We start from the raw sequence: 25,009 nt of genomic DNA, 5'->3' as shown, positions 1-25,009 counted from the left end.
GCAGTTTGAGAGGACTTCTGAAGGGCTGCAAGTTCATTTTTGAAGAGTTATCTTACACGTAGACCATGTATTTTTGCTTTCTCACTACTGTTGCACTGTTCGCACTATTTTGTATATAGAAACCCTCAAGGCTGCCCAAACTTTCACTGCCAGTAATGCACCACAGTTGATCTGACTGCTCTGTCCTTTGGTTATTTTCAGCACTCAAGGGTATACCATAGTGTTTAGCTTGCTTCACTTTAAATGTTTTGTCAGGGAGGTTTTAGAGCTGGTTACAGAAAGCGTGTATCTATATTTGTATACAAATAAGTAATCTAACTCTGTTACATGCCAAGCCACTTTTATTTCACTGAATTATCAAATTGACTGTGGGCTCCAGCTGAGAGAATTCAAATGAAAGTATCTCTGTGAAGTAATAATGGTAAATACAGACTAGGAAAGTAAGCCTTAGAGGGCTAGTTTATATAATTTGCAGTTTCATGTTATTAAATGCCGGTGTCCCATAGAGTTTGTTTCTGGTGACTCTCCAAAAACATGTTTTGTTAATTGAAATCAGTTAACATCAATAAAGATTATTCAAGTCTGAGTGAGACTGAGGTTCCTGTAGTGTTTCCAAACTTTAGAGAAATTCTTCATCAGTGCCTGCTTTTGACCAGAGCAGTTACTGTAGTTATCATGACAAAAAGAAACGTAAGCTGATCCAACAAAGGAAAATGAAAGCCAATGAATATAATAGTATACGATGAGTGAGAGGTAACGTATCAAAAAAACGCATTTCTACAACAAATGTAAGGAGCTGACAAATTGAATGGATGAAAACAAAGGTCAAAACCGGAGAAATTAGAGTAAAATTGCTTGGAAAAATGAGAGTAGTTGTAATGCATACGCTGTATAACTTGACCCCAGACTTATGACCACAGTCCCTGAACCAGGATTGTTGGGAACGCTAGGACTTACAGTGAGTGTTTCCTCTTGATGTGGTTTCTGTCAGGGCTCAGAAGTGAACTGTCAGTTGTGAAACTTACAGACCTTGTGAAAGTTAAAACACTAACTAAAAGAGGAACTGTCTTGTGTGAAAAAATGAAATTAAACAAATCTGTCTTATTCCCATACCTAAAATGTAACATGGAGATATATTATTTTATATAGTCCAATCAATGAAATTAGAAGATATGGTTCTATTCTGATGTGAGATGAATGAAAGTTACTAATAAATCAGCTGACAAGTTTGAAAAGTAGGACAGCCTGTTTATAGTGTGTGCCTAGAAGTAATTACTATTTCTGTATTCTGCATCCCTGTTCTTCAAATAATCTTGGGACTGTAGTTTTCAATCTTATCTTCATGTTAACGCTGTAAGGCAAACACTAATTACAACTATTGAAGAAATAACATTACACTGGAGAAAGGAATCATTTAAAAAACTATCTTCACTAATGTGTTTTTATATCTCAATTTCTTCTCGTTAAGCAGTAGCAGTCAGTTACTTTTGGAATGGAAACTCATACTTAGTGAAATAAATAAACCCTTTATGTATTTATCACAATATGTGCCATTCTTTACTTCATAATTTATAAAGCAGTTGTATCAAGTTGACCTGGTTTGTAAAAAGAGCTGCACTTTACTGTCAAAGGAGCAGGTTAAGCAGAATAAGTATTCTAACCATAATCTTTTTGGGTTTCCAGGAAACCAGAGTGCTCTATTGCTGAGCAGTGCAACTTTTCTGAGGATTATATTTAGTCCTTTTTTTTCCCTCTCTCTCTGTGTAATTGCAGTACATATTAGGTTGTGTGAAAGATGAGCAAGATAGTAGAGAAGTTGCTAGACCTGCTGACTGCTGTAGTAAAAGATCTGCAAGCACTTTATATCCCTCTGACTGCAATCAAGTTTTCAGTTCCCTGTGTTTTGCTCTTCAGGTATTTCCTTACTATTTAAAAGTCCTCATGAACTGCATTAATAATTGACTTCCCCCACAATATGTAACACTACTGTTGCACAGACCTCTGAATACTCTACAATGACACTGTATCTAAAATGCAGCACTGTATTTTGTGTGGTCTGTGGATTGTAGGGAACTTTTAGTGTTCTTCACAGAACTTGTTTACAGTTCTAAACGAAACCTATATTTGTTCTGCATTTTATCCAGAAAAAATATTATTTAGCCATGTTGTGCTCTTGTTAGATTGAAAAATTCAACTTAGAATCTAATGTCATCTTCCATACACACTCTGAACTATCATATCTATATTTTAAAGCAACCCTTTTATCATTTCCTAGCAGAAATTGGCCCATTTAAATGATTGTATGTAAAATGGCTGTGACACCCGAGGCAAACTGCCGCAGTTATTTATTGCGTAAAGCACTTTGCTTTGTTGTCGGTGTCCATTAGATCAGTTTAGTTGGCTTTCACTTAGACAAATCAAAAGCAGCAATGATGGGGATTGTCCAGGCGTCACTTTTCTCCTGCTGTGTTAGTTAAAATCCTGCTAATTGCTCTCCCTGGCTTTCGAAGAGAGAGAGAGAGAGAGAGAGAGAGAGAGGGAGAGAGAGGGATGTATAACCCAAGTGAGCAAGTGAGAGAGAAGCAGAAGATAAAAGTAACAGGAAGGTTGTGTGTTTGGAAAACATTGTGGTCAGGGATCTCCCCTGAGCCTCCTATCAGCTCTGTTCTGTTAGTCTTCGGTTTGGCTGCTAGATTTGGGTTGAGCTGTAAAGTATACAAGCGTTACGTCTTGGGCCAATGCTGAGGTATGGCCACATTTGTTCTACATGCAGCAGTGCCTGGACTCTTACGCTTGTGCGTGGATCATGTTGCGAAAGAGGAATTTAAACTCTTGATAGATTAGAGGCAACACGTAGGTTTCATATTGAAAATAATACTCTTGTTTTGCTGTTGATTCTGATCCCTGTTATATTTGCAACAGGACGTACTGTAGTAACAACATGAATGAAAGGATGTGTGGTCAGGTTTGATCCACTTACAATAAGCTTTCATTGCAGAGTGCGTTGGCTCAGCTTGTGGTCAGCTCTTTCTGAACCTATTATTTTATCTGGCCTTCAGGTCAAGTCTAACAAAGTGTCTAAAGCTGGTATCCACTCTGCTTCATTCAGTATTATATTAAGTGAGATTCTGATCAATAGTGAATTATTCTTGGTGCTGTGTGCTCATTCTTTGATTGATTTGAAACTTACAATACTATCAGTATAGGACCTCTTCTACCCTTATCTGAGCTCTCAATTTTGCCAGCCCTGATTCATTTAGATCCATTCTCTGATATGCCTTGAGAGGAGAACCTGTGACCTACAGTTCAGTGCTCATCATGACAACAGAAATGCCCTGTGAAAAGTGAGAACCATCCAACTCACTGACTCTCTGGGGTGTCGACACTGTCACTCTAATTGCTCTGATGATGATAGTTGTTGACGGATCATAATCCTGGAATTACATCTGTTTATGTATTGTTCAAATGTTGACAGACTACAACATCAGTGCTGACATCTGATAGGTTGCATGCAAATGCTGAAGCTTGGGGCTTAAAGTTAGAAATAAGTCTCAATTAAATGTTAGCAAAATGACCTGTACTCACCTTATGTCTATAGACGTAGTCAGTTGCCTTGTCATTTCATGTTTATCCATACAGGTAGAATGTCTTGTATTGTGTTCATACACGTGCTTGTAAATTTCCATATTTAATAATTGTATTACATTACAGTGGATGTGGAAAATAGTGTGATATTTAACCAATTAGATCATAAAATAGACCGATACATAATAGATCATACCAGTCTAGTAAAACTCTGTAGCAGAAATTACATTTTTTTTTTTTTACCTGTAGTTTAACAGAAAGTCACATTGAGATCAAAACCTCTGTTGCAAGTGAGGCCTACCCACTATTTGGACCTGATACACAGCCCACAATTAATTTGAAACATGACAATGAATACAAATAAAGACATTGACGAGAATGTCCACACATCCATAGAGAAAGTAGCCCTATCCTGGCATATCATAACACCTGGACCGTATAATTGTATAAAGTCAGTCAATTAAGTATATTTGTACCTGTGAAATGGTAGAATAATTTTAAACCACTACTCTGACTTGCTTGCGTTTTCCCACAGTTACCACCCTATAGAGTTGCTTTCCCCGCACTGGTTTCAGCCTGCGGTGGTTGATCATTTCTCAGGTTAAACTGAGCGCATTGGTGTTCAGTGGAAGCCAGTCCTTGAATTGCACCAGTAAACAGTTTCAATGAACAGGGCAAGGTGGCTGAGTGTTTGATGGCTGCTGAGTGCTTTTGACTATGGAGGCAGTAATTGTCAGTCTTTAAATCTCTCTTGCGCTGCATGTCTTGCTAAGTGCTGCCATTGCCTCTTTATAAATGCACCCTGTCATGCAATGTTATTTGGGAGCGATTTATTTATTTATTTATCCATTGGCTGAAGCAGGAGAGTGAAAAAATTACAAACGCTGGGCCTTGTCAGCTCTGAAGTGATGGGAAAATGAAGCTTGGCCTGGTGTCAGGAAGGGTCTTGGCATGGCGGCAGCCTGAACCTCGAGCTGAATTTGTTACATTTAGCAGTGGAGTTAGTCTGCCCAAATTAAGATGTTGGTATGCAAAGAATAATCTGGATTATTTAGATATTGGGAAGCAGTATATTCACAATCTTGTTAATGTGCATGTGTGATGTGTGACAAAAGATGTATACAACCAAGAAAGTATGGCATGGCATTGTCTGCAAAGCAGGAAATGATGGAAGTACAAATGTCAAATTAAAAAGTTTTTTTTTCTACAGCTGTATTGTTCGCTTTTGAACTGCATATATTTGTCTCTTGGCTTAAATTTCCACAAGTGTATAAATAGGACTGATGGTATTTTGATGGTGCTGAGAACTGAGAATTGAATGATGTGCAATTGTTTAAAAATGATCTTAAAAAGACTTTGACAATGAGAAATCCCCCAAATCTGTTGCAGTCTGTCACATTTTTGCTGTACACACATATCCATCATTTGGACCTATTTCTGTCAAGACGGCGTGTTAAAGGATTCAGAAAAGTTTGGTGGCTTTTAGCTGTCGATTTTGTTTTTGTAAAGGGTAAACTGTCTATAATTGAATGACAGTAATACTTTTCACAAAGCAATCTTCATACAAGTGGCAACATTTCAAGTGTTTTTTTTTCACTCTGTGCTGAACAAGGGTGATATATTGCTTCTCCTCTTCTCTGAAATTGGATTGCATTTCCGAAGTTCAGGCCTTGGTTGTCTGCAGTGTCTGAATGCTAACCCCCAGCTAACCTTTTATCTGTGTGAATAGCCACCTTATATAGTACACTAAACTCAAATTAGATTAGTGCAGTCAGCTGTGACACTGTGCATACTGTATTACCTTCTGTTTCACCAGGGCCAAAGCAAGCCAGATCTGTACTGAGGCGGCATTGTGATTTTTCAACACGCTTTAGGAACGTCTCGGTGAAAATTAGACAAATGTATACATTGAAGAAAAATACTTCTTTAGTTTGTGTAACCCTTTTTTAATGTATCAGTTTGCCTTCAGCCAGTCTTAAAATATTTTTACTAACCACATTGGACAAGTTCAGAGTGTGGGGGCTTCTTTTTTTAAACAGGGGTAAATCCCTTTAACAGACTTGCCAACATATGCCCAAATATATGACACGTTCTCAGAATTCACACAGAATATCCCAGGCTTTATTAAAAGGTTATTATATGCTTTTTTTCTTCTAGTTGTGCTTCAAGTCATATTGTAGTAAATGAGTACTAACAGTGAAATGGACTCTATTAGGTTTTTCAGGGTCATTAGATTTTGCTATACTACTGCGTGAGCTATTAGGTGTTCAAGGAATAGTTACATCAAATGTGCTGTCTGATTCCTTTTGAAAGATGAATGCAGTGTGTACATAATTATGCTGTAAGCTTAGCCAATATGTGTATGTTGCACCAGTGCTTTCTAACTTACTGTACCGTATCAGGTTTGATCAAATGATCAATTTTCCATTAACATATCAAAGCTTGTTTTCAGCGAATGTCACTGTGTTGCGCCGGCCCTCTGCAGTATTTGCAGACTCGCTTAACGAATACATCCTCGGGCTCTTTTCCATGTCTTTTTAATATGTAGATTTTTCCAAATTTGCATTTTACTCCATGGGGAAAAATGCATTTGGTGTTTCTCATTTTGCCAAGAGCAATGCAATAGCACGGCAGTCCTTAACCTTTTCTGTTGAGTGATTTAAGAGGTTTTCCAGCCAGCGTTATTTGTGTGTGGGTGCACAGTTATGTTTACACTGTAAACCAAGGTCTACCAGCGCAATGAAGTGAAAATTACACATATGCGGTAGAAACTAGACTTTTAATTCAGAGTGGAAACATAGTTAGGCCTTGCCACATGAAGGCCGGTCCTGACAGAATTGTACATCTGCTGCCGAAGGTTTAGGAAGCCATTCATAATCTTCTCTTATGGGAGTAAAAGTATTCCTCGATCTATTATTGTCATTGCTTCTGACCATTTATGGAGCAAAAAACTAAAAATGATTCCATCGATTCCAAATTGATTCCAGTTGTTCTCTGTTTCATGCCACATTTTCCTTTAAAGGGTTAGACTGTTAAGGGCTTTGTTGACCTTTGGTGGACACGGAATAAGGCAGAATGTGCAGAACCACCTGTATACACAGAGTAATTAAAGACCCAGTCCGAATTATGTCTTGTGGTCTACCAAAAAAATGAACCAAAACGTACGTCTGCCTCTTTAAAAGTGCTGAGTTCACTCAGGCTGTTACTCCGCTATTTTTAGTCTCTGTCTTTGAGGTCTCCAGTTTGTGTGTAGCCTCACACATTGCTCACACTTCATTTGCATGCACTGTACTCGTTAGCAAGCAGTGATGTAACTTCCTCCTGCTTTAACCCCTTTATGCCCTGACCACAGCCTGCTCCATTTTCAGCTGCAAGCAGGTGAACGCTCGAGAGAGAGAGAGAGAGCAGTGTGAGGACAACGACAACGATGAGTCACTGTTTGATATGGCAGGCAGATTAATTACCTTGCTCTTGAACTCTGGGGTGGTGTGCAGCTAGCAGAAGGCCTCTTTAATTAATGGACGTTTTGAGGGAAACCCTACTTTACTCTGTGTAATACTTTCAGACGGTAGCATAATGAAGATATCACTTTAGTTACTTGAACTGTTTGCTTGCTCCTGAAAGCTGTTGAAATAAAACTTCATACAAATTGTTTTTGTTGTTGTTTTTATCATATTCTCCTGACTACACTTTTTTGAACTGCCACCCCAGCTGCTACAGGAAGAACCTGGTGAGGAGCTGCTTCCATCGTCAGGGAGGAGTTCCTACACCATGCACAACACCGTGCGTGTCTATGGCAACGCATGGGTGTTTGACAAACACTATAGCATATCCTGAGCTTAGTGCTTTGCAAACAGAGAGTCCCATGGGTGCGTTTTCTAGGTGATAGGAGATTAGCTGCAGAGATGGAAGGTCATCGCTTGATTAATGTGGTCTGGGATAGTATAGGCAGAATATGCAAAATAAAGAAAACAACTGTACCTGACAATTGTTCTCCACATGTACCTTGAGTCTAGCACATCAGGTTGCATTTAACAAATAACATTTCCTACTAGTTTAAATCAGTAGTTGTTTTTTGGGATATTGTATACTGTTTTAGGAAAAATATCTCACTTTACCGTTATAATATTGCTTGCTATACCCATTTAATATCTACTTTGACCCAGTAGTGTACCATCATGTATTGCAGGATTTTGGTTTATTTTTGGCTCATAGAATATGGCTTCATTCACAACAGCCAACTGTCATTGGTTTTGGTGCAAACCTGAGGTGAACACAGTTTTGTTTGTTTCATTATGACCTACCTAGCATAACAAATAATGAGCTGACTAGACACGTAATCAGACAATCACACAGAATGGGCTGTGTTGACTTTCCAAGACGATGCAAAATAATTTTGTAGAAAAATGGCGATGGAAATGGGAACATACCATTTTTTTTCTTTTACTAAAAAAAAACACATGCAACACATGGAAGGCACTATACATCTTGGGAAATGGTTACATTTATTTTGCTGTGCAATGTGGCCAAATCAATTCTCTCTAGACAATCTGAATTTTTTTTTTTTTTTTTATTTCTCTCATGAAGTTGGTGCTTAAAGCTGCTATTCTATAATTAGTACAACTTCCCTTTTCAGTAGCTGCAGTGATCATGCTGGTCTGCATTTGAGATACAGGATGTGTGAAACTCGACACAAGCTTCCGTAAATACATGTTGGCACTGTTAAAGCCTGTGTTCGACAGTAAATGTCTGGGTAGGGTTGAGAAATCCGTGGTACTACAGAAACCAGTAACGAGTCTATATTTGTAGTTCAGTAGCATACAAAGAGAGTGCAGAGAGTGCACTGGTGAATGCAATGATAGAGAGACATGTATGCCAGGTTTAGTAAATAGAGTCTACAGGGAAAGGAATAATTAAGTCTAAAACAGATGGAGGTTGTTTGTTTTTTGGTTGTTTGATTTTACTTCTGCATATCTTCTCTTTATCTCCAGATTTGTGCTTTTACATTTTTTTCAGCATGTCCTTCTCCCCCTTCTTATTTAATTCATTGTATGGCATGATTGATCAAGATGATAATAATAGGCACAGTGGATGTGTTCCACCAGTGATTCCATTTACATTGCACTAAATTATATGGCTTTCAGCCTTAAAACTTAAATATTTAAAACCAATTTCTCATTTAAACCACTACCACAGAGTCTGGTTAGGAGACCAGCTAAGGACAATTAATAAATAGATTAGAAAGTTTGACATTTAAAATTGATGCATTTGATAAAATGTCCACGTTTTCGTTGCACATTTGATAGTTCAAGCCCACAATTGATGCATGACCACCAAAACTATACATATTCCCCATGATTTCATTGTTGGGAACCAAGCAAACCCATTCTCCCCTCTTATATTGTTATTCAAGAAACAAAAGGACTTTTTTTTCCCTTGTTGTACACTCATGAAAGTTGTGCGTCTCCTTTTTTGGCCTGAATATTGGACGGAAAGAATTTGCTGAATATCAAGGTATCAGTAAAACTGTATTTCTACTCCCACCTTTAATCAATTATAACTGATACAAAGTAATGTTGCCAGTGGGCATTTATCCACCCTCTCTACTTGAGAGGTTGTTCTTGAAGCATTTAGAATTCATGTTTGCAATTTTCTAAATGAAAATATTTCACCTATGTCCTCTCGTTGGACTGACAGTGTTACCTATAAATTGTGAGACTCCAGTTTACACTTTAGAAAGGTTCATAGCACATTCATTTCTCGCTTTACCGAAAAATACCTTTCTTGATATTGACAAAAGAAGTTGTGTGGGCATTACTTTCTGAATGCAGTGACTCGGTTGATCTTGGCACAGTGGCAGACAAACTCTGAAAGCAGATTAGAAAGTAGGTGCAGAATTTTATAATGCAGCCAGCAGTCCGTGGCCATGGGGCTCGAGTGATAAAGACGGCATACACATGTCCTCAATATGTACAGTGTTAGGCCATCTGCTTCTTATCACTAAACCAACTCTGTGCTGCTGCAGCATAGGCCATCCTAAGGTCACAGTTTGCTATGACAATGAGTTGTGGACAATTTTGTTGGGAGCTGCACTGTGGTCGCTAAAAACCGACCATTTTATCAACAAGAATGCAACAGGTAGTTAGACCATGATTCTCTTCACGCTTCAATTCTTATAATGTGTGTCTGGACAGCTGGACTGTCCCTCAGAGACTCCCATTATGTTGTTTATTCTGGAGGCTTTTATTAAATCCAGTGATATAATGCCAACATGTCACTAAACATCATAAGGAGTATTCAAATGTGAGTAGTGATAATGCATAACTTCTAGTTTTTCCATTAATATAGAATTTATTTCAGCACTATATCATGAAAGCATACAACTTTTGAGCTTGCTTCAAGAATTGTTTGCCTCCTGCATGTACTGTATGTGGATCCAAAACCTTTACAAAAATGTCTTCTCGTATTAAGACTACCATATATTTAAACTGACATAATACAGGCACATACTGCATTTATGGAAACCAGTAAAAACACACTGGAACCAAAGTACCCATAAGTCATATCATTAGAAATAATAATAAACCTTGTAAAAAGCAAAAAATTAATATGCATTCAAGAACATGTGTTGGCTGTAATAGTCAGATGAATAAATCTGGCTATAACTAGTATTACAGTGATCATACAAAGGTTACAGATATCAGCCTCCTAGGCTGGGTTTAGCCTTGAATTGCTTCTTCAAGGGAGGAAAGAAAATATTTTCAAATTAAATGACTCTTTATTTGAATTGCAGGTATCTAAATGAGTGTCATCGTCAGCGTTGAGATAATGAAATCCCTCTTTTTTGAGATTGATTGCAGAAATAAAATAGATTAGACAAATGTTCGTGTCAGGGTTTCTCTTTTTCTCTCTATTTATGAATTTGGATTCTTACTGTTCTGCTTTGGAAAACGTGATAGTTGAGAGTGCATACCGCTGGGATTCTTGCATGTTTGTAGCAGTTTCACATCTTTATGAGAAAATCAATGCACGAGAGATGTGTGTTGTGCTAATTTATCTAGAAATGGCATTGCCAATTCTTGATAACTATCCTTGCAAATTGTAGCATACTTGTAAGAACAACAATTACCTACTGAGTTTTGTCTCTTCAGGAAGAAGAATTTGAACCAGAGCAAAAGTTGAAAGAGGGACTTGGATGTACTATATACCTGCATTTCAGATTGTGTGATCCAGTGTGCTTTTACTACTTCCTTTTGTATGCTTGCATATATGTAGGATGATGAGAGAAGCACTTATTACTCTATTGCTTGACAATCTTTCTAGCTGTATTCTTCTGGTAGTGAAGGCCTTGGCAGCAGTACAGTATGGGTTGAAGGCTGGTGCTGGAAGGAGTTGCTATGCTACTATATCTTTTTTTATTAGATGTTATCGTCACAGAAACCATCATGAAGGTTTACGACCGCAAATGTACGTGTGTTCTCTCATGTTCAGTTCGCCATCCTGCTTTTTAACTGTGTTTGCCTGGCCTTTTATGCTGTCTTGACATTTTTCTAAATTGTCCTTGCGATAGCGCTTAGATCGTCGGGAGTTATGGTAACATAGTGCAGATGTGTGGGTGGATTTCCTTCCAGAAATTAAATTGTGTTTTAATATTACACTACCTCCACTGTGGTCTCTGCTTATCAAACCTGCATTTGAAATTAGCTGTAACTCTGCGTTCCATAAATAGGGCTTTCCTAAGAGAGACTGGATGGTATTTACACTGCCAACAGGCTGAATCATCTTGTCTTCTGACTGTGAGGCAGTCTGATTTAATCAGCTGCTGATAATTTAATAGTCTCCATCCAAGGCATCCGAAATGAAATAAATCGGAATATCAAAGTGACGGAGTGACTCTTGGGGCCGTGTTTTGAGTAAGGTGCAAAGCTAAAACGCGATCATAGAGGATGTTAATGCACGCGATTAGGCAAAGTAAAGCCAGTGCTCTTTTTCTTTTGTTTGTTTTGTGCACAGTGAATTTTTGTGCTGTTCAATTCAATTTTAATGTTTAAATTCAGTACGAGCACCAGTGGTTTCAGCAAAATATTTACTGACCTTTTCTCTTGATGTCAACACACCAGTGTGCATTTATTTTTCTGAAGACGCTGACTGGACTGGCATTTCAGAGTGAAAATAACTGAACATCTGGTGTGGGAACAATCACAGTAGATATTCCTTTCTTTCTTACTTTACTGTACTGTATTTGCTTTTGTAAAGGGATTGTCATTGTGCACTGATTGGACAACACTTTAATTTCTTAATGGTGATTGGGAAGCTACTTCAGTTATGGTTACTGGATAATGAATGAGAAAAAATCATCATCCAACAGCCAGTGTTTTTCTCCAATGGAGCCCAGCTGAGAAGTTGGGTAAGGGGCTGGTTGCGTAGCTCAGACAAGTGGCTTGCCAGCTTTTAGGGTGTCTCAGTGAAACTACCTTGGAGAGGTTTTAATTGAACTCTCAATCTCTGTGATTCTGTCTTCAGGGAGTCCTTTTCACCTAATAGAGCAAGTGGAATGTGTGATTTATGTAGATTCGTTTATGTGTTAATCCATGCAGCATTAAAATAGTACCAAGGGATGTAATGAATCTCAGGGAAAAAATATGAAAACCTCACATTTGTGAATGATGAGGAGAGAAACAAATCCAGCTCTCTAGTTTTATCGGGTCATTGCATATTTTAATATCCTATCACCTGCCTTTTTAACAGCTGAATTTACACAGTGGAAGTGCACAATGAAAAAAAGTAAAGGGCTCTAGATCTCAGAGAGTAAAACTTTGACTCAGTATCTAAAAAAACATGAAATTGTCTTGCAGTTTGGAGCAGCATTGTGAGAGACAGAAAATATGAAGTGTGAAACTCATTCACACCCAAAAAACCAACTACAGGACAACAACTAACAACTCAGAGTATTTGAAATGTAACTGAATGTAAATTGGGAAATATGATTTATTTATTATTAATATCCTCTTAATAAGATATAATTTTTCTCATTTTCATGAGAGCAGCAAGTGCAAGCAACTCTGAGTAGTAAAAAAAAAAAAAGAAAAAAAAATTAAACACAAAAAAGCAACAACCACACAATGTTTTTTTTTATTGCTGTGGAATTAAGATACACATATATTTTGTATTTTGGAACAAAACCAACTCATAGTTCAATAACTTTTGGGCCTTAAGGGAAGAGGGAAAACCTGCTTAACCTCTTAAAAGGACAAAATCCAGGAAAAACACCGGGCCTAGACATCCACAAAAAAATCCATTCCAGATTCTACTTATTGTTGGTTTGGTTTTGGTTTTCATTAAGCATTTATGGCTGAAGCCTTCCTCCACTTATGTTTTTTTTTGTTATTGTTGTCCCTGTCGTGTTTGTTAATTTGTTAATTAACATTTTGAAGTGGCTGCTGCACTAGATATCAGTGCAGTGCCTGCAGAAAACTCCGGAAGCCCGGCCTACTGATCTCATCCGGATGCTGTAGGCTGCATTTAGTTCCCCATGACTGACCACTCTTCTTGCCCTTCCTGGGCGACCCAGCTACGCAATTAAAATATTTGGAGATGCAAAAGAAAATATTCTCACTGGTCCTGCACTCTCTTTTTCAGAATTGTGTGGTGTGGGCCCATGTGTTTGAAATTTCCTCCTCAGTAATGACTAACACATGCACAGAACCAGTGCTGCACATCATTAGAAACAGTCACGTTGCCGAGAGATTTCAAATTTGTTCTTCAAAATTGTGCAGGCTTAACCGTGGCCATGTTCTTTGATATTAATGTGGTTTTGCTCATCTCTTTAAAGCCAGCACAGTTTTGGGATGGGGTTTACCATTTCTTATTTGATCTCCTGAGGAGGTTTAATGACAGATGAAACAGTGCATGCATTTACCACATACTACATGCTTGTTTCTGGTGGATTTGCATTCTACATTTCATACTCTTGTCTTTGCTGTGTACGCTTGTTTTAGTTTGCTTTGTGTCAGCCGCTACAATGCAAATATTAAGTTAATACATGGTGTAAGGTCCGTTTGCATTGAACTTTCCTTATCTTTGCTTACTTTGCTTTTTGTATTTTGTGTGTGGTCAAGTCTTCATTACTAGCTTCTCTTCCCATGGGCAGGGCTGTAATGGTGCTCTATGGCCCGTGTGTGGCATCACATCCTGGTTTATATATAAACTTGTTTACTGGCGTGTTGTGAGAGTATCTCTATGATTGCTCAGGAAAACATTATCAAGGTCATTTTTTAAAGAATGCACCTGATAGTCTGAACATATTACTAATTAAGTTAGGCTGGCTAGTGAATGGTCACATCTCTCTTTTATTTGAACATGCTGTCACTTTCCCAAGTTCTGCAAGTGGCTTTTTGCGGCTTTATTAAATGGGGTTAAAGCATTAGACCCACTAACTGGGAGGAGTTCTCGACAGGGACAGATGGCCCAGACTCACTGCACCGCTCCCTGTGGAGTGACTTTTGCAGATCTCACGGCAGGAAAATGTTAAGTCACACTTGGACTTCACCGAAGAAGAGATGATAACTATCAACATACTGCTCCTCATTAGACATTAGGACTACTCAATTTTCTTTCTATTTTTTTTCTTCCAATAAAGCCTCTATGAAAATAGAAATTGATTTAATTTTGTTTGGTTTGTTTCCATGTACTTTTTAAATCAATATGTCCCCTTCCTTGTAGGTACTGAATATATGTGGCTAATCATCGTCTGGTTGTAATGATAAAATTAAATCTGGAATCTATTCTATTGAACTGTTTATTGTGGTTGTTGAGAAAATGAACAATATGAACTAGCTGGTACTTGAACATTATTGGACTTTAAAGATACAGACATGCAAAGCCTGGTGTCCCCTAAGATTTGAGTGAAGCTTTGATGAAAATTGAATTGATGCAAAATTGCCCCACCATCTCATTAATGGTCCGTAGGGGATGATGAGTTTTGAAGTGATCCTTATAATTTTTGCTTTTCATTATTATTGTCTGGAACATTTTTCTTGTAATGGTTGTCTACAGTATATTAAGGTCATTGTCTGATTTCAGCTAGGTTTCTGCTGTGTATTAAGTGTTCTCCTATTTCTATAAAAATAGACTTAGATTTTAGGTTCCAGACCAGGAGGTTTATCACTGTAATGATTTTACAGAGAGGTTACGTTACTTGTAACAACTCAGATATATCTGATGAGCCCCATTACACTCTCTCCCTCAAAAAAGCCACTCTCTGGCCTAAAAACGTTCTACATCACCCAAAGAACAACATCCCCACTATAAAGCATGGTGGTGGCAGCATCATGGTACAGGGATGTTTATCATCAGCAGGGACTTGAAGGCAGCAAACTTGGGGAACCCTAAATTGAGTTTGAGGTCCTTGTCCTCATTTAACACAAGGTGGCTTAGTCGTGCACTAGAGTAGCTGGTGCTACACCCCCCCATCTCCACACACCAGTTCCAATTTGGCCACAACGGGAGCATCTATATTGCCATCAATTAAGCCTGGGTTTAAGGTGGATCAATAAACCAGTCATTACAGCCTGTCCATGCTCTCAGTTCACTCCAGTCATGTATTTAAGATTCCATAAATGTTCAAAACAAATGTTTTAAAACAGTTTTGCACTCGTTATCTCAAGCGCTCTTCAGCTGATCATTTACTTTTAATTCTTCAAATCCTGATGATTTTGTTTAGCATTAGTAGTGCCTTACTGCAACAGGAAGTCAGTACGTCCTTGTATTATAACGGTGGGGAGCCAGTCACACAGGGAACAGCGGGTCTGGGCGAGGGTAGCTCAGCTGGGGGCAGTCTCTTTCAGTGCAGCCCGGTGTGGCATCACTATATATATACACTCACCTAAAGGATTATTAGGAACACCATACTAATACTGTGTTTGACCCCCTTTCGCCTTCAGAACTGCCTTAATTCTACGTGGCATTGATTCAACAAGGTGCTGAAAGCATTCTTTAGAAATGTTGGCCCATATTGATAGGATAGCATCTTGCAGTTGATGGAGATTTGTGGGATGCACATCCAGGGCACGAAGCTCCCGTTCCACCACATCCCAAAGATGCTCTATTGGGTTGACATCTGGTGACTGTGGGGGCCAGTTTAGTACAGTGAACTCATTGTCATGTTCAAGAAACCAATTTGAAATGATTGGACCTTTGTGACATGGTGCATTATCCTGCTGGAAGTAGCCATCAGAGGATGGGTACATGGTGGTCATAAAGGGATGGACATGGTCAGAAACAATGCTCAGGTAGACCGTGGCATTTAAACGATGCCCAATTGGCAATAAGGGGCCTAAAGTGTGCCAAGAAAACATCCCCCACACCATTACACCACCACCAGCAGCCTGCACAGTGGTAACAAGGCATGATGGATCCATGTTCTCATTCTGTTTACGCCAAATTCTGACTCTACCATCTGAATGTCTCAACAGAAATCGAGACTCATCAGACCAGGCAACATTTTTCCAGTCTTCAACTGTCCAGTTTTGGTGAGCTTGTGCAAATTGTAGCCTCTTTTTCCTATTTGTAGTGGAGATGAGTGGTACCCGGTGGGGTCTTCTGCTGTTGTAGCCCATCCGCCTCAAGGTTGTACGTGTTGTGGCTTCACAAATGCTGCATACCTCGGTTGTAACGAGTGGTTATTTCTGTCAAAGTTGCTCTTCTATCAGCTTCAATCAGTCGGCCCATTCTCCTCTGACCTCTAGCATCAACAAGGCATTTTTGCCCACAGGACTGCCGCATACTGGATGTTTTTCCCTTTTCACACCATTCTTTGTAAACCCTAGAAATGGTTGTGCGTGAAAATCCCAGTAACTGAGCAGATTGTGAAATACTCAGACCGGCCCGTCTGGCACCAACAACCATGCCACGCTCAAAATTGCTTAAATCACCTTTCTTTTCCATTCAGACATTCAGTTTGGAGTTCAGGAGATTGTCTTGACCAGGACCACACCCCTAAATGCATTGAAGCAACTGCCATGTGATTGGTTGGTTAGATAATTGCATTAATGAGAAATTGAACAGGTGTTCCTAATAATCCTTTAGGTGAGTGTATATATATATATATATATATACACTCACCTAAAGGATTATTAGGAACACCATACTAATACTGTGTTTGACCCCCTTTCACCTTCAGAACTGCCTTAATTCTACGTGGCATTGATTCAACAAGGTGCTGAAAGCATTCTTTAGAAATGTTGGCCCATATTGATAGGATAGCATCTTGCAGTTGATGGAGATTTGTGGGATGCACATCCAGGGCACGAAGCTCCCGTTCCACCACATCCCAAAGATGCTCTATTGGGTTGAGATCTGGTGACTGTGGGGGCCAGTTTAGTACAGTGAACTCATTGTCATGTTCAAGAAACCAATTTGAAATGATTCGACCTTTGTGACATGGTGCATTATCCTGCTGGAAGTAGCCATCAGAGGATGGGTACATGCTGGTCATAAAGGGATGGACATGGTCAGAAACAATGCTCAGGTAGGCCGTGGCATTTAAATGATGCCCAATTGGCACTAAGGGGCCTAAAGTGTGCCAAGAAAACATCCCCCACACCATTACACCACCACCACCAGCCTGCACAGTGGTAACAAGGCATGATGGATCCATGGTCTCATTCTGTTTATGCCAAATTCTGACTCTACCATCTGAATGTCTCAACAGAAATCGAGACTCATCAGAACAGGCAACATTTTTCCAGTCTTCAACTGTCCCATTTTGGTGAGCTTGTGCAAATTGTAGCCTCTTTTTCCTATCTGTAGTGGAGATGAGTGGTACCCGGTGGGGTCTTCTGCTGTTGTAGCCCATCCGCCTCAAGGTTGTACGTGTTGTGGCTTCACAAATGCTTTGCTGCATACCTCGGTTGTAACGAGTGGTTATTTCAGTCAAAGTTGCTCTTCTATCAGCTTGAATCAGTCGGCCCATTCTCCTCTGACCTCTAGCATCAACAAAGCATTTTCGCCCACAGGACTGCCGCATACTGGATGTTTTTCCCTTTTCACACCATTCTTTGTAAACCCTAGAAATGGTTGTGCGTGAAAATCCCAGTAACTGAGCAGATTGTGAAATACTCAGACCGGCCCGTCTGGCACCAACAACCATGCCACGGTCAAAATTGCTTAAATCACCTTTCTTTCCCATTCAGACATTCAGTTTGGAGTTCAGGAGATTGTCTTGACCAGGACCACACCCCTAAATGCATTGAAGCAACTGCCATGTGATTGGTTGGTTAGATAATTGCATTAATGAGAAATTGAACAGGTGTTCCTAATAATCCTTTAGGTGAGTGTGTGTATATATATATATATATATATAGTGTGTGTGTGTGTATTGATCAAAATAATAGGAAACTTCTTAGGGAGGCCTTAATCTGGCAGTGAATCGACAGTTCATATTAAGAAAAAGCGTTGAGTGATTCAGATATGGGCCAGTTTACAAACATGATCACTGCAGCATTTCTGACAGTAGGTAGATGGATAATTTGTATAGCTGTCATGCAAATATTTCACATGTCAGTATTTTCCTTTCCTTTCCTTCATCCAACATAATAATGTAACCTAAAACCTGGGTATTCTCTGAATGGAAAACAGAGGAAGGCTATTAATGGGAGAGATTAATGTACAATACTGCTAGACTTTTTCACTAGGCCACAGTTTCTCATCAATGCTGTTACCTCTTCTTGCAGCATAAACAAGTCTTGATATTAGTCTTACAAAACAGAGTTCTTAGCAGTGCTGGTTTCTCCAAGGACTTTGACTTTTTTGCATGTGGGAAAATGACACCGGAGAATATAAAGGGTGAAACTGTTGGGAAGTTTCTCCATGTTTCTTGTTAAAAATGCCTCCTTGCATTCATTATTATTTTCTTGTGCGTGTTCATATTCTTGTTAACTGTACAATCAAATGGCGTAAGATGTATAAATAGAGGAAACTTTGTTGGGTCTTCTGGCAGTTCTAGCAGAGCTGGGGATTTATTGATTCAGTTAGGACTGAAAGAAAGGATAATGATACCACAGGAGGATTTGATAGAGGAACAGCATTGTGTAAGTGTGACATTGTTGTCTGGTTGCCAGACACACTGGAGTGCCAGAGTCAAGCAAATACACGTGTGCCAAAAACATCCAGACTTTCCTTGTTTATTTTTCTTCTGAAAGCATCTATTTTGCTCCAGTAGTCCATAGGCCTGGGAAACCAGATAGATATGACTTGAACCATAGCTCCGTGCAACCCGCTTTGGAAGTCTTGCACGAAAGGTATTTGCAAAGATTAGAACAAACCGCACACAAGGGGAACTATTTAAATAGTCCTCAGTAGGGACAGAAAACAGAGCCTGGACAGTTCATAAGAAAAAAATGCGAACAGCTCTATCTGTTTCTCTTTCTGTCTGCTATTTCCTTGTTGAGTAGAGTTTGATTAAGTCAATATGGCTTGTGAATATATCTTGCCTTCGGGTGTCTTCCCATGGGTGTGAGTGTAGCGGTCTATTAATAGCTTGGCATGAAGGGGTGTTCCTCATCATACGTTCACTGTCGCTGGGAGTGGGGGGTCGTCTGCCTGTGTCTGTGTCAACAGCAGCTGAGATGTTTTGGATGTAATCTGCAGTCGTGTCTTCTTATTTTTTTTCATCTTACTAGCAGAGATCGGATATTCGATTGGAGGCGGTTGTACCACGGTAACCTTGTGTGACCTAGTAATGGGCAGTTGTCATTAAAATTACATTAAATCATAGTGTCGTTTGTCGATTTGTTTTTATGCATCCTGATGGGAAAAATCTTCTGATTTTAACAATATTCACAACTTCAGTCCTCGCTTATTAGGTGGTAAGTTGGAACAGAGTGAGTACCAGTAAACCACAGCCAAATGTTTTTGCTCTCCCAAAGCAATTAAAATGGTTATTGTATACTATCTAATTGCTTCCTCTTATTTATTTTTTACTTTTTTAGTAGCTTATCATCTGTGTTTTCGTGGCCCTGCTGTTTGTGGGTCTTATGTGGGATCATTATTAGCTATTCCTCCTAACTGTTACTGCAGAGAATGCTTGGGAAATGTTTCTGGTCAGTTAGTCAGTCAGTCAATCAGTCAGTTTGTTTAGGGGGAGAAGTAACAGACTCAAGTTAATGACAGCAAAGAATCACACACACACCGTAGGACATTCAGCAAGTAGAATACCCCTCTACAGATGATGAAAACGATCTGTTTAAGACACTCCAATGCTCCCTGCAGACCTTGAGCCCCAGGTTGGCAGCTTGACAAATGGAAACGGCACCTCCAGGCTCCACGTGGTCGATAATTAACCTTCTGACTCCTGGGAGTACAAGTGTGGATATTAAAAAATCACTAGAGAGAAGGAAGGGCTGAAATGGTTTTTAATGAACTGTAGTGAAACATGGAAGTTGTTCTGGTGGATGCCTACTTTTAGCTTATATCTTGACCAATTTGAAAGCTCTGAAATCTTAACTGTGTGGACCGAAATCTACAGTGCATTAATTAAGAAATAATCATTCTCTGAACTGTAATGTTTAAAGAAGCTTTATGGTGACTAATGGTATATGACAAAACTGCATATATAAGACAATGAAAATCTTTGTAACTAGGCATGGTTTGTGGGAGGAGAATGGGCGGAAAAAAAGTCTGTTTTTTGCCGGACAACATAATCAATTTATTGCCTTATTTGACAGATATGTCACACTAAATACTAATACAGCTACTGCTACCTTAGCAAAGATTCAGTGACATAGATTGTGAAGGATAGCTTTGGTCTTTTCCATTGCTCCCTGGGACTTAAAATAAATCAATTTGGATTAGGTGTAAAATGACTACAAACGCTGGCTCTATATCACTTTTACTGTTCGAAGTTGCAGCATATCTAAATATCCATAACCCCCCACTTGATGCAAGGTTTTGTGCATATGGCCTTATTTTCTTTGGACTGCAACACACTTTAATGCACCTTTACAGGTTATTTGGAGCAGATACTGTTGAAGGAACCACAATAGAAAACCTGGTAGAATATTAGCAGTTTGTCTTCAGTGCAGTGCAGGATGCTTTCCATTACCAACATCTAGAGAATCTACACATCCATCCATTCCATCCTATAGTCTCCAAGCTGGCTTTTTAACAAATGAGCCACTTCCAACTTCTGAGAACTAATAACAGCAAGTTGCTTTCAAACCACAAGGCCTCATTGAGTATTTATAACAAGCAGGACCACTTTAAGGTCCACTCACACACAGACAACATACCGACACTGCGGAATGAACCATCAGTCACGTTTTAAGGCTGCAAATGAGAGACAGAGCTGAGTATTCCTCTCACCTTATAGTTTTTGGCTCCCTGAAGGCAAAGACTTCTGGATAGTGCTAATCAGTTCTGAGGAGGTGTGAGTAAAAATTCTCGGTCACTCCTGAATATGTTTCACTTCCTTTTTGTGCTGGAAAAAAAGAAAAACGAACCATTTAAGCATGTTTGATTTAGTGTGCTGAGCGGAATTAGTTTAATTAAAACGGTTTAAGCATCTGTATTGGTTCATAGGGGCAGAATGTCGTAGCCGCTATAGCCGACACCAATTTGTCTGGCTGTGTGTTCGCCAGCAGACTGGGCATTGTTGAGAGTGTCCAGTGCAGGAGGCTACTGCAGTTTCAGCTACAGTGCAGGCTGTAATTCAAGTCTGTTAGGCTCATGGGCTGCGCTGTTTAAATGAGCTCATTGGCATTGTGCGCAGCTCTTCTCAATTGATCGGTGATATAACTGTCCTGCAGTAGTAATGATGTCATTGCAACTGAGCGGCTTCCTAAATGACCTTGATTCAGCCCAGCTTTCAAGACTGACTTTGTTCGAGGGAAACAGTAGTAATTAGTGACTGATTAGCAGAGTCATGTGTTGCTGAGTAGGACTGGTGGAGGACGGTCAGTGTCTATGCTTTCACCATGGCAGATCCCAGTAGATGACATTAGGCAGATTAAAATGCACAATGGATCCCAGTGGCTAACAGTGCCAACATTAATATATGCATTGTGTTTTAAGTTTTAATTTTTCTTTTTTATAATAACGTGGGTCTCTAAATCAATGCCAATGGATCACAGTCAGTGGACACTGTCAATAACTTAAACATTGGCAACAATAAAAGAGAAATAGACAAGTCTCTTGAGTCCCCAGCAGAGAGCTGTGATCACACAAGACAGGACTCTGAAGTAAATGCTTCAAATTGCCCTTTTAATGCTTCTGCTGACCTGTCTTGAACACCTACCCAGAAGCTGGAATGAAACATCCCAGTTAGACAGGATAACAAAGCTGTGCATCCACCACACGCAAACATATCAAATGGAAACAATCTATCCAGAGCCATTCATCTTGTATTGAGCTGGTAATGTGCTCATTTATGAACAAAATTGACCTTCAGTAAAGTATAAAGGTTGTCCTTTTGTTTTTACGAGCACAGTTTAGCAAAGATTTTTCATGTCATTGGTTAACTATTTTGTTTATTCACCAGAGACGACGCAGTTTCTTAATTAAAATGCAAGAGAATGGTGATAATTACTAATGTGTTCAATCTGTAGCTTGAGCCTAATGCTGAACAAGTAAGGATCCAGTTTTAAAGTGATTACAGGTGATTGGAGATTTTAAGGAAGAGAAGCCAATAACCAATATCCATATTCAAATAAGGGAGCATTAACAATACATACACTCACCTAAAGGATTATTAGGAACACCTGTTCAATTTCTCATTAATGCAATTATCTAACCAACCAATCACATGGCAGTTGCTTCAATGCATTTAGGGGTGTGGTCCTGGTCAAGACAATCTCCTGAGCAACTTTGACTGAAATAACCACTCGTTACAACCGAGGTATGCAGCAAAGCATTTGTGAAGCCACAACACGTACAACCTTGAGGCGGATGGGCTACAACAGCAGAAAACCCCACCGGGTACCACTCATCTCCACTACAAATAGGAAAAAGAGGCTACAATTTGCACAAGCTCACCAAAATTGGACAGTTGAAGACTGGAAAAATGTTGCCTGGTCTGATGAGTCTCGATTTCTGTTGAGACATTCAGATGGTAGAGTCAGAATTTGGTGTAAACAGAATGAGAACATGGATCCATCATGCCTTGTTACCACTGTGCAGGCTGGTGGTGGTGGTGTAATGGTGTGGGGGATGTTTTCTTGGCACACTTTAGGCCCCTTAGTGCCAATTGGACATCGTTTAAATGCCACGGCCTACCTGAGCATTGTTTCTCACCATGTCCATCCCTTTATGACCACCATGTACCCATCCTCTGATGGCTACTTCCAGCAGGATAATGCACCATGTCACAAAGGTCGAATCATTTCAAATTGGTTTCTTGAACATGACAATGAGTTCACTGTACTAAACTGGCCCCCACAGTCACCAGATCTCAACCCAATAGAGCATCTTTGGGATGTGGTGGAACGGGAGCTTCGTGCCCTGGATGTGCATCCCACAGATCTCCATCAACTGCAAGATGCTATCCTATCAATATGGGCCAACATTTCTAAAGAATGCTTTCAGCACCTTGTTGAATCAAGGCCACGTAGAATTAAGGCAGTTCTGAAGGCGAAAGGGGGTCAAACACAGTATTAGTATGGTGTTCCTAATAATCCTTTAGGTGAGTGTACATTGGAAATTTATCATAATCTGATAATGAATGTGTTAGCCATTTAAAATAATGAATGGAGATAGAAAGAATCTAAACTTTAACATGCAACACATTCATAAAATAATATGCAGTACAGTAGACAGCTCTTCTCCAATAGTAGGTGGTAGAAACACACCGCAAATGATTTGGGACAAAAAAAACATAAATGGGACAAGACAGTTGCCTCCCGAGAAAAGCCTTGCTTAGCTTAAAGTCTAGTGTACTCCAAAAAGGCAGTTCTAATGGAGCTAAAATGCCATGCAGCAAGAAGTTTGCTTAGGTCTGTTGCATCTATGTGATATCACTCAATCTACACTACTGTCTGACAACCAGAGAGTGACTGCATTCAGTTTGAGAACTTTCTCACTCAAAACAAACCCTTCAGGCTGTAAAAAGTGAAAAAAAAAAATAGGCATGTTACTGAAACACTTGTAGCAACAAGTGGGCATATAAAACACTGCATTTTTAGCAACTTGTCTTTAAAATAAAGCAGGCATGTTTTTATAAATAAAAATGTCCAGATAGTTGAAGTTTATTCACCTAGATTTCTCTAGATGTAACTCCAGATTCATCTAACCCAGTATTTCTGAGTGATCTCTGTGTTTTTTCAAATGTATTCTTTAGGAGTGCCTGTGTGTGTGTGTGTGTGTGTGTGTGTGTGTGTGCGGGGTACGGTCTGTAGAAACCCTGAATAGTCTCAGCGGTAATGATTGAGTCTAATTCACAGTACAGAGGTGGCTGCGGCTTTTCGTAGCCAACTTGGATGGAAACTCAAGCATTTTATCACCTAATCGATTTTTAATGTTAAATCCAATTTCTTGGAAACTCTGAATCTCTGTGTGCGCTGAAACTGTTCCAGTGAGGGCAGTGGGCCAACTATACAAGGTTAAGAAAGTCAGAAGAATGTAACTGGCAAATCATCGTCAATATTCTACAAATGTTTGCTATGGAGCTGCCAAAGCGGTTTGCTTCAGTTTTGTTGCAGTTGAGAGAAACACAAACTTTTCGACTCTTAGGAGCAACTTCCCATTAGCACAGATTGTACATAGTTGTTGTTGTCACTTCTGTCCTCTGTGTGTCTCTTGTAGAAGTTTTGAAATGTTTTATCATGTGTTTCCTTTCAGAGTAATACCAGTTAAAAATACAGAACTTGCATTCCACAACTAAGTAACTGTTTGGCCTGAACTTTGTCTTCGATTCCACAGGTTTCCAATGAAGCTGGGACTCGGCACTTCTGTCAGATGTACTGAGCCATGATTCACCCAGTGAGTATGCTGTCACTCTTTCAAGCTATGCCACGCTTTAATGGTGTGCCCAGTTTTGAAGGGAAGAAGAAAGAAAAATAATTCATCTTAATCTTTTTTTTCCTAGCATGACAATCAAAGTAAACAACCATAACCCTCGGTAGATGTTGGACAGTTTGTTTATATATGTGTGATTTCCTTTGAATTGTATATTATATTATCAATTACAATATCTACCCTAAATTAATTGACACTGTAGCACATGACACGGCTTGGTTTCTGTTTTATAAATAAATACATATAAATAAATATATTGAAATATTCACATAGTGAGACATTTTTTTTATAACAAGCTTTTTGGTTTTCTAAAGAACTGGAAACGAAAATGGTTTGACCTTAAACAATAAAATATTTATTTGGTACAGTAATTGATTAAGATTATAATTCACCATATCTAACTTAGCAGTTTTGGTCC

The 25,009-nt window shown here is 39.2% G+C and overlaps 1 protein-coding gene across 4 annotated transcripts in view; it reads left to right on the top strand.

Moving 5' to 3' along the window:
* The window catches only part of atxn1a (ataxin 1a), a 114,063-nt gene that overhangs the window by 30,387 nt on the left and 58,667 nt on the right, over positions 1–25,009 (top strand). For all 4 annotated transcript variants that reach the window (XR_010820206.1, XR_010820207.1, XR_010820205.1 and 1 more), the window contains exon 3: positions 24,496–24,555. The gene's annotated coding sequence lies outside the window, so the exon portion shown is untranslated. The remainder of the gene's footprint in view (positions 1–24,495; positions 24,556–25,009) is intronic.

The sequence above is a fragment of the Amia ocellicauda genome, chromosome 10 (assembly GCF_036373705.1).
Source record: "Amia ocellicauda isolate fAmiCal2 chromosome 10, fAmiCal2.hap1, whole genome shotgun sequence".
Classification (NCBI taxonomy): Eukaryota; Metazoa; Chordata; class Actinopteri; order Amiiformes; family Amiidae; genus Amia; species Amia ocellicauda.
Note: the sequence above shows the minus strand (reverse complement) of the source record. Positions and strands in the feature narration are given on the sequence as shown.